Source organism: Amblyomma americanum, unplaced genomic scaffold, assembly GCF_052857255.1.
Source record: "Amblyomma americanum isolate KBUSLIRL-KWMA unplaced genomic scaffold, ASM5285725v1 scaffold_337, whole genome shotgun sequence".
NCBI classification, from domain to species: domain Eukaryota; kingdom Metazoa; phylum Arthropoda; class Arachnida; order Ixodida; family Ixodidae; genus Amblyomma; species Amblyomma americanum.
Window position 1 is genome coordinate 1851 of NW_027526808.1, and position 10650 is coordinate 12500.

At 53.7% G+C, this 10650-nt stretch overlaps 2 non-coding genes across 2 annotated transcripts; both read right to left on the bottom strand.

Annotated features, from left to right (window-relative positions):
* Nucleotides 1-345: 345 nt before the first annotated feature.
* On the bottom strand, nt 346-498 carry LOC144112509 (5.8S ribosomal RNA). The gene has a single exon (XR_013310286.1). It is a non-coding gene; the product is annotated as a 5.8S ribosomal RNA (ribosomal RNA).
* A 1560-nt stretch (nt 499-2058) lies between these two features.
* Nucleotides 2059-3873, bottom strand: LOC144112515 (small subunit ribosomal RNA). The gene has a single exon (XR_013310292.1). It is a non-coding gene; the product is annotated as a small subunit ribosomal RNA (ribosomal RNA).
* Nucleotides 3874-10650: the final 6777 nt, after the last annotated feature.

A 10650-nucleotide genomic window follows, 5' to 3' on the forward strand; every position in this document is an offset into this window, starting at 1 on the left:
CACGTACGCGGGCCAGCGGGCAACGCTTTGCCGCCCGTCCACACGGCCTCGTCTCCCGTCGGGACCGCGCTTTCCCTGCAGGTAATCCCTTCCTGCGGCGGTCGCCTTCGGAGGCCAGACGCTCTACGGCTAGCAGCCGCCGTCCCGCGTTACGTCGTCTGCGCAGGGCGACCCGACTCGGCCGCTTGGAGCGCGGCTGAAGGGTTCGACCCACTCTCCTCTTTCGCAAAGTCTTTCGAGGGATCTTCGGCGTTTCGTACAGAGCCGTCCTGTTTGCCGACACGGTCAAAACGAGTCGCCGGCCGCGCCATCCCCGGGCGCCGGCGTCTCTCTTGATATATGATCCGACCCTCAGACAGACGAACCCAAGGGAAGACCCAAGGGCGCAATGTGCGTTCGAAGAATCAGTGCTCAGTGTGTCCTGCAATTCACACCAAGTCTCGCAGCTGGCTGCGTTCTTCATCGACCCGAGAACCGAGTGATCCACCGCTTAGAGTCGTGCATTTGGTTTGTTCAATTCCGTACAGTACAACCAGGGTTTTAGGCACCGGGCTCCTCCCCTGGCCTCCCCGACTGCAGTTTCGTCCGACAATTCCACGTTCCAGCAGCCGTCCGTTCGGCATGCTTGCGCGGTGCCTCAAAGCCGAGGCGAGCAAGGTCTCTTCGAAGCTTGTGTGCGACAATGGCTTGCGCGTCGCTAGAGACGACGAGGCATTTGGCAACCCTAAGGCAGACGTGCAACGGCGCTCTCAAGTTCCGGTCTTCGCTGGTGCCGTTGTTTTGCTGTTCACGGTTTGCTGTTCAGCCCGTTTTCTTTAAGCGGTCGCACGGGTCCGACGACCATCGGTTCACCAGGAAGCACACCGGTAACTTCGTCATCAATTGGGCAATAACACAGAGCTTTTGCGCCGTTCCCCGAGCACGTTTGTTCTGCCGTTGTGTTCGCAGCGACGTCACCCCCGGACTCCCAAGCAGCGGTAGCTCTGTGTGGACGGTTCTCTGCCGCCCACCGCTGCGCCCTCTTTGGGGAAGGGGTCATCTTTCGCTCAGAAATGCCCCTCGAGTCCGCCGCCCCAAGGGTGCGCCCTCGTGCTGCGCCCTATCCGACCATTTCGCCACATCATTGCTTCGCTTAAGAGACAGGCACCGCCTAGCCGTGGCTACGCAGCGCGTACTTGGACAGCCGCCAGACGGGCGTTCGTCAGACTACTCCCGCAACAGGAGTCCACCGGCCACAGTGCCATGGACGGCGTTTCGGTATCGCACCGGCAGACTACTCGAAGGCTGGGAAGGACGAAGCAGCAGGAGAACCCCGCTGCCGCAGGTGCGTTCAAAATGCGGGATTACAACCCCTCGTCCCTTTTTTTCCCCGGTGCCTCCTTTCGCCCCGCCGGCACGGCTTCAGACATCGCGCCCGCACTGCGAGACCTCTTGCGGCGGCCGTTCCTTATAAGTACTGGGCCGCACGCGTCCCGCCGCGCGCGCGTTGTTGCGAAGAGTTACTTTTCCGGAGCCGGCGAGCCGCGTTTCCTCTCGTACTCCGCAGCAGCCGCCGCCGTTCCCTTGGCGGCGGGCAAGCCTTTCCCTCGGCCAGCCTACCGACTCCGTCGCGACTCTCATGAGCCAGCGAGCCGCGTTTCCTCTCGTACTCCGCAGCAGCCGCCGCCGTTCCCTTGGCGGCGGGCCGGCCTTTCCCTCGGCCGGCCTACCGACTCGGTCGCAACTCTAACGAGAGCCAGCGAGCTGCGGTTCCTTTCGTACTTCGCAGCAGCCGCCGCCGTTCCCTTGGCAGCGGGCCGGCCTTTTCCCTCGGCCAGCCTACCGGCTACGTTCGAGTCTCTCCGACAACGAGTGTCGAAGACCGAAAGCCCACCAGATTGGTGCGTTACGCCGTTCGAACCCACGGAAGCAGTCCGTCCGACATTCCCTTGGTGACGGACCTCCGCTGGGCGTAACAATTTTTGCAGAGATGCGGCATCAGAATCTCGCAACTCCGCTGTTGAGGCCTTCCCCCGCTTATAAGCGGGGGCGGCGCCGGGTGTGACAAGCACAATCCGGTAATGATCCTTCCGCAGGTTCACCTACGGAAACCTTGTTACGACTTTTACTTCCTCTAAATGATCAAGTTTGGTCATCTTTCCAACAGACCGGCGCAACCGAAAGGCCGCGCCGGACATCGGTCCGAAGACCTCACTAAATCATTCAATCGGTAGTAGCGACGGGCGGTGTGTACAAAGGGCAGGGACGTAATCAACGCGAGCTTATGACTCGCGCTTACTGGGAATTCCTCGTTCAAGGGGAACAATTGCAAGCCCCTATCCCAATCACGAAGGAAGTTCCACGGGTTACCCAGTCTTTTCAGACAGGGATAAAGACACGCTGCTTCCTTCAGTGTAGCGCGCGTGCGGCCCCGGACATCTAAGGGCATCACAGACCTGTTATTGCTCTGTTTCGTGCGGCTAGGAGCCGCTTGTCCCTCTAAGAAGGTTGTAAGGTGCTGGGAACCCCGCACCTATTTAATAGGCTAGAGTCTCGTTCGTTATCGGAATTAACCAGACAAATCGCTCCACCAACTAAGAACGGCCATGCACCACCATCCACCGAATCAAGAAAGAGCTCTCAATCTGTCAATCCTCCCAGTGTCCGGGCCGGGTAAGTTTTCCCGTGTTGAGTCAAATTAAGCCGCAGGCTCCACTCCTGGTGGTGCCCTTCCGTCAATTCCTTTAAGTTTCAGCTTTGCAACCATACTTCCCCCGGAACCCAAATACTTTGGTTTCCCGGAAGCTGCCCGCCGAGTCATTTGAGTAACTCAGGCGGATCGCTGGTTGGCATCGTTTATGGTCAGAACTAGGGCGGTATCTGATCGCCTTCGAACCTCTGACTTTCGTTCTTGATCAAAGAAAACATTCTTGGCAAATGCTTTCGCAGTAGTTCGTCTTGCGACGGTCCAAGAATTTCACCTCTAGCGCCGCAATACGAATGCCCCCGTCTGTCCCTCTTAATCATTACCCCGTATTCCAAAAACCAACAGAACAGAAACGGGGTCTTGTTCTATTATTCCATGCAAGTTTATTCAGGCGACTCGCCTGCGTTGAGCACTCTAATTTTTTCAAAGTAAAAGCGCAGGCCTCCTCGAGACGCACCAATGAAGGGCACCAAGAGAGGACCGGCATGATGTTCAGTCCGAGCCGTCGCATCGGGTAGATGCACTACTCGTCTGGAACTGAGATCCAACTACGAGCTTTTTAACCGCAGCAGCTTTAGTATACGCTATTGGAGCTGGAATTACCGCGGCTGCTGGCACCAGACTTGCCCTCCAATTGATCCTCGTTAAAGGATTTAGAGTGTACTCATTTCAATTACGGGGCCTCAAAAGAGTCCCGTATTGTTATTTTTCGTCACTACCTCCCCGTGCCGGGAGTGGGTAATTTGCGCGCCTGCTGCCTTCCTTGGATGTGGTAGCCGTTTCTCAGGCTCCCTCTCCGGAATCGAACCCTGATTCTCCGTTACCCGTAACAACCATGGTAGGCAAGTAACCTACCATCGAAAGTTGATAAGGCAGACACTTGAAAGAAACGTCGCCGGCTCATGGCCATGCGATCAGCACAAAGTTATCCAGAGTCACCACAGAGTACGGGCAGAACCCGATGGGTCTTGGTCTAATAAAAGCGCCCGTCAGCCAAAGGCCTTCAGGCTCAATGCATGTATTAGCTCTAGAATTGCCACAGTTGTCCAAGTAGAAAGAAACGATCTAAGGAACCATAACTGATTTAATGAGCCATTCGCGGTTTCGCCTTATTTCGGCATGTACTTAGACATGCATGGCTTAATCTTTGAGACAAGCATATGATTACTGGCAGGATCAACCAGGTAGATGCATAGGCAAACCCTTGTCGCTCCTCAAGGGAGCCCTGTCGCGGCCGATCGGGGCCCCTCTCACCCCTCGGCGCGCGACGCGCATCTTTTTCGCGGCAGCTCTCGCTGCCCGTGCATCGTTCGAGCTCGCTGCGGCATCCGACCCGAAGGCCCGGTTATCACCGCGCGGCAAGAGAGCACGCGCCCTTAGGCAAAGCATTTGTAACGCGCCCACCAGTGCGCACGCGGCCGCTAGGGCCGCGGCGTTCAGGCACTGGACGGCGCTTGCTGCGTAGCCGAGACGGCCTAGCCGCCAGACGACGGGACACGCCCGCGTCTTCGGCGCAGTCGCACGGAATCGAGTCCGGGTAGCACGGAACACACTTCGTAACACGTGGGAACAGCGTCGTCCGACAACCAGCCCCTATCGCAGACGCGGATGAGGCTGCAGACGAATGCCGTGGGGTCCACGGGACGGGGACACGCTGGGCACGAGGCCGCATATCAAGACCCGTACGGCGCGCGCGCGCTCGGGCGCACGCCACCGACAGTGCCACAAGGACCCCCATATAGTAGCAGCGATAAGTACCCAGACCTCCGTGGGTTGGTAAGTGGCCGTACTCGTGCCGATCTCGCCGTAAATTTGGCGCAAATCGTGCGCGCCCATCGGGCGGCATCGCGGCGCGCGCGTTTCGCGGCGCCCCGCGCGAGCCGAACTCGTGGACTTTGCCGTGGCGCTTGGCGCCGTGCTCGAGGCGCCTTCGCCGCAAGAGCCGCGCAAATCGTGCGGCACCCATCGGCGGCATCGCGGCGCGCGCGTTTCGCGGCGCCCCGCGCGAACCGAACTCGTGGACTTTGCCGTGGCGCTATCGGCCCCTCTGTCGGTACCGCGGTTCCGCCGCGGGACCTGGCCAAATCGCGGGCGCGGCAGCGCAGGCCGGCATCGCGGCGCACCACACGAGCCGTACTCGTGGCGCTTTCGGATCAAGTGTCGCACAAATCGTGCAAATGCCATGGGCCGAGGTCGCCAAATGCACAAATGCGCCTCCGGGGCGTCGAGAGCCGCGTTTCGGACTTCGCCGACGAAGCGCGCACTCTACGCCTCCGCGTCTGCCGCGGCGGTATGCCCCCCTTATATATGCAGCGATAAGTACCCAGACCTCCGTGGGTTGGTAAGTGGCCGTACTCGTGCCGATCTCGCCGTAAATTTGGCGCAAATCGTGCGCGCCCATCGGGCGGCATCGCGGCGCGCGCGTTTCGCGGCGCCCCGCGCGAGCCGAACTCGTGGACTTTGCCGTGGCGCTTGGCGCCGTGCTCGAGGCGCCTTCGCCGCAAGAGCCGCGCAAATCGTGCGGCACCCATCGGCGGCATCGCGGCGCGCGCGTTTCGCGGCGCCCCGCGCGAGCCGAACTCGTGGACTTTGCCGTGGCGCTATCGGCCCCTCTGTCGGTACCGCGGTTCCGCCGCGGGACCTGGCCAAATCGCGGGCGCGGCAGCGCAGGCCGGCATCGCGGCGCACCACACGAGCCGTACTCGTGGCGCTTTCGGATCAAGTGTCGCACAAATCGTGCAAATGCCATGGGCCGAGGTCGCCAAATGCACAAATGCGCCTCCGGGGCGTCGAGAGCCGCGTTTCGGACTTCGCCGACGAAGCGCGCACTCTACGCCTCCGCGTCTGCCGCGGCGGTATGCCCCCCTTATATATGCAGCGATAAGTACCCAGACCTCCGTGGGTTGGTAAGTGGCCGTACTCGTGCCGATCTCGCCGTAAATTTGGCGCAAATCGTGCGCGCCCATCGGGCGGCATCGCGGCGCGCGCGTTTCGCGGCGCCCCGCGCGAGCCGAACTCGTGGACTTTGCCGTGGCGCTTGGCGCCGTGCTCGAGGCGCCTTCGCCGCAAGAGCCGCGCAAATCGTGCGGCACCCATCGGCGGCATCGCGGCGCGCGCGTTTCGCGGCGCCCCGCGCGAGCCGAACTCGTGGACTTTGCCGTGGCGCTATCGGCCCCTCTGTCGGTACCGCGGTTCCGCCGCGGGACCTGGCCAAATCGCGGGCGCGGCAGCGCGGCCGGCATCGCGGCGCACCACACGAGCCGTACTCGTGGACTTTGCCGCCGCGCTAAACGCCGTACTCGAGGCGCTTTCGGATCAAGTGTCGCACAAATCGTGCGCGAACTCGTGCAAATGCCATGGGCCGAGGTCGCCAAATGCACAAATGCGCCTCCGGGGCGGCGAGAGGCGCGTTTCGGACTTCGCCGACGATGCGCGCACTCTACGCCTCCGCGTCTGCCGCGGCGGTATGCCCCCCTTATATATGCAGCGATAAGTACCCAGACCTCCGCGGGTCGGCCGGGGCGGCCTCTCTTGAACTGCTATAACTCCGCCGGGCGACGCACTAGAGTGGCGCAAAAGGTATCAAATTCTTCGTCTTTCAGAGGGCTATACGCTGATGTAAAAACTGTACGGCCCGACTTAACGGGACCAGCGCGAAGTTTGTAAATGTCGTTGGACCCTGCCCGAGCCAGACAGCCTAAACGCCCGTATCTTGGGATAGATAAAAAGCACAGAGGCGAAGAGGGTGGCAAAAGCTTCGCGCTTTCCAGCCCAATACGCCGATGCAAAATTCGCACGCCTCCGATGCCTGGTACGGCCGCAAAAAATTCTCAAACGTTACCGGGGCGAGGAGTCCTTTGTGCAGGGGCGAGCGCTTATCGCTTGTATCTTTCGATGGGGCAAGAAGAGAGAGGCGAATGTGGCACCAAACGATTTGCCGCTCCGAGACCTATCCTGCGATGGAAAAGTCGTGCGCCTCCGATTTGCGGGAGAGCGGCAAAAACTTGAAAACTCTATCGCGTCCGCCCCAGGCGAGACCGCCTGAACGCCTCTATCTTCGGCTAGTGAAGAAGCAGGCGGACGAGTTTGAGTTTGAATTTATTTCCACAAACAAGGAGATACAATTGTTGTGAGAGATACAAGGGGAAAAAGCTTCTCAGGGTCAGCTTGACCGACCACAGTGCCGTTACAGAGGCTGCAGCAGGGCGGAAGTGAAGGCTTATAAATGAACCAGGGGTTAATACAAATTCAAAACAAGAAACCCAAAAAGATACAATTGCAACAGTAAAAGAAAAAGAAAACGCCGTACACCGCTTATTACAGAAAGACATAGAGGCGCACAAAAATATCTCAGGCAGGTTTCTCAAAAAACAAAACAAAAACAAGTGAGCACGTCGATGTCACATCGAGTAATGTCATTTAGTGACTTCGGCAACCTGTAGCTTAACATTTGTTGACCACAATTAGTTCGCTTGCGAGAAACACACCAAGTCTCCGGATGCTGGAGTAGTGTAGGGGGCAACGCGTGTTTTTTTTAGATTTTCTTTTTTTTATTCACGAAAGTCCGACAACACAGTGCCTTGGTGCAGAGGGCAGACGAACGGCGAAAATCAATCCGCCTGACTGGGCCCTATGCACCACTCGAACGCAACAGCAAGGAGCACTTATATAGACACGCAGATACACGTTATAATGACCACAATAATTGTAGAGCACAACTTTCAAGTATAAACGTTCATTCCATTCTTATTACTCAGAAAACGCGTCTAAAAAATCGCAGAAAAGGACAGTGCAAGAGAAGACAAATAAAACATAACTATAGAAACTGAATGCGCGCCTAGAAAAAAAAAACCAAAAAAAATATCAGAACAGACCAATGTGGAAGACTGGGCGAGTTGGTGGGTAGTCATTCTAGAAAAAAACAGCGCACACAGGACAGGGACCAAGGGAAGAACCGACGACACGAGCGCTGACTTACAACTGATTTTGATTAGGCGGAAAGTGAACACTATATTTAGGAAGGAAGTAGCAGGTACAATCAGAGGCAGTCAACGTCAAAGAGGTGTAAATGGCCGATAAAATCGATAAAACCGTAAGGGGTGAAGATAAAACAAGATAAAACTCAACAGATGACAAGCCATGGTGTAAAGAACGCTAAGACACGTGAGTAACACGTACAATGCCATGAATAACAAAAAACCGAATACAATCAACAGGTGGAAGGCATCTGAACGTGTGAACAAAAGCAGTGTGAACAAAATTTAACAACTGACATGCGCTTGAAACGGATAACCAGGCACATAACTCACACATTCATCGGTTTTCTTTTTTCTTTTCTTGAGAGGTACGCCACTTCTTTTTCTGATAAAACTACAGATGGCGCGCTGACGCAGTTGTATTTATTGGATTTTATGTTGAAGGCTTCCCTACTTATTTGATCCGAGTGGCTTCCTATGATTTTACAGTTTTCAAATTCAGGATGACAAGCACTGCAAATGTCTGTACAAGGCTTTCTCGAGTTACTTTCAAGGTACCTGTCCTCAACCTACTGTGCATGGAACGAGCACATTTACCTGCAAAAATCTGGAATACCCATAGGATCATGTTTAGCACCCATACTCAGTGACATTTTTCTGGCGTCTACAGACAGGACCTTGGCTTCCATCCTTCCCAGCTCATCTGTTATAAGGACGTTTCGGTATGTCGATGATTATCTCGTGGTCATAAATAGCCACAAGCAGGCGTTCCACTCAGACCTTCAGAATATTTTGCATACTTTCACTTCGACCATGTTCCCTCTAATCGTAACTCACGAGGTGCCAGTAGACAGCACTATCAGATTTCTTGACATCAAGCTGGAATTCCAGGTCCATCACATTAGTTGGAACTATGAACCACGTAATAAGAAACCGGCGATTCATTACCATTCAGCACATTCGAAATTAGTGAAGAGAGCAATCGCGAGTCTTTGCATGTCTAACGCGCTCAAGAGATCAGGTCCTCACAGCATGCTTTCCAGCTTTGACACACAACGCAAATAGGTTATTTGGGGCAGGCTATCCCAATCACCTGTTCATCTCCGTCGCCCAGAAGCTTCAAAAGCGGGTGAAAGGAAAAGAAAGGATAAATGAAGGAGGTAGAGACAAAGAAAAAAAGAAACAAAAAGTCGCAGTGATCCCTTATCTCCACGCTCTGTCCCATAATCTGAAAGAAGTCATGAATAAAGCAAAGGTGAAGGTGGTGTTTTCAGCTCCGGAAAAGCTTGCAAATATCTGCAACCGCGTTAACCCTCCTTCCAAGACAGCAAGAACATGCAGCAAAAAACATCGTAAACAATTCGTACCGTGTCAGAAGGAAGTAATTTATTCAATACCTTTAACTTGCGGAGACAAATATATTGGTCAGACGGGCAGATGTAGTAATGACCGATTGCGGGAACGTAATAAAGATGTGGAAAAGGGGGTAAAAGGACACATAGCAGCCCGCATAGTAATTTGCAGTGCTTGTCATCCTGAATTTGAAAACTGCAAAATCATAGGAAGCCACTCGGATCAAATAAGTAGGGAAGCCTTCAACATAAAATCCAATAAATACAACTGCGTCAGTGCGCCATCTGTAGTCTTATCAGAAAAAGAAGTGGCGTACCTCTCAAGAAAAGAAAAAAAGAAAACGGATGAATGTGTGAGTTATGTGCCTGGTTATCCGTTTCAAGCGCATGTCAGTTGTTAAACTTTGTTCACACTGCTTAAATCCTTGTCACCTTCACATGCCTTCCACCTGTTGATTGTATTCGAATTTTTTTTGTTATTCAAGGCACTGTACGTGTTATTCACGTGTCTTAGCGTTTTTATGGTTCCTTACACCATGGCTTGTCATCTGTTGAGTTTTATCTTGTTTTATCTTCACCCCTTACGGTTTTATCGATTTTATCGGCCATTTACACCGCTTTGACGTTGACTGCCTCTGATTGCATCTGCTACTTCCTTCCTATATATAGTGTTCACTTTCCGCTTAATAAAATCAGTTGTAAGTCAGCGCTCGTGTCGTCGGTTCTTCCCTTGGTCCCTGTCCTGTGTGCGCTGTTTTTTTCTAGAATCAGAACAGAGCATTGCAAGAGCCGACACAGATGCAACGTATGTGTAGAAACTAACTGTGTACCTACCAAGAAAATTAAAACAAATGTGCTAAAGTTATAAGCAGGAAAAATAAAATAAAAAACTATAGTGCATTTCCCAGGAAGTGACTTTTCGCTCGCTTACGAAAAGCAGACAGGGAAAGATGAATTAAATCGGGATGGGTTCCAGTTCAAATGCTGCGTAGCAGAGTTGGTTCTGTTTCTTGGTTTCTGTATATTTGTGCGTCTAAACCCATATCGTAGGTGAATTTGGAAAAAAAAAACAACAAAAAACATTGTTGTCGATTGGCTACGAGTTCCAGGAATGCCGCCCGACACTGTCGCTGGCAGTGTAACGTTTGTATAGGTGGTACTCGCTGAAGTAGGAATATGTGGAGTCATATCTTGAAAAATTTTCAACAAAGCGAATAGATCTCTTTTGCAATAAAAAGGGCATTTCAAGATTACATTTCCCAGTGACTGCCCAGATAAGCGAACAATAGCGAAACCTGGAATGAACTGCACTGAAATAAAGCTGGCGCAAAAAATGTCCGTTGGTCAGCGACATCAAACTTTCCAAATGTTGAAAAGTGTTTGTTCGTTACATTGGCGAGAGCTTCGCCTCTTAGTACCCCCCGCCCCAGTTTAGATATCATCAACCGGGATTTCTGTTTGCGGTATTTTGTAGAGTTTCCTCTACAGTACGCCAGGTGTTTTGCGGATCGCAGTGAAATTCGTTAGAACCTTCCACTGCAGTGATGAATTCGAGATTTATATACGTCCGAACCTAATTTATTCCTATCTTATTTATGCTGTTCTAGAATTGACAGCTCTCTCGTTTATTTTCTTT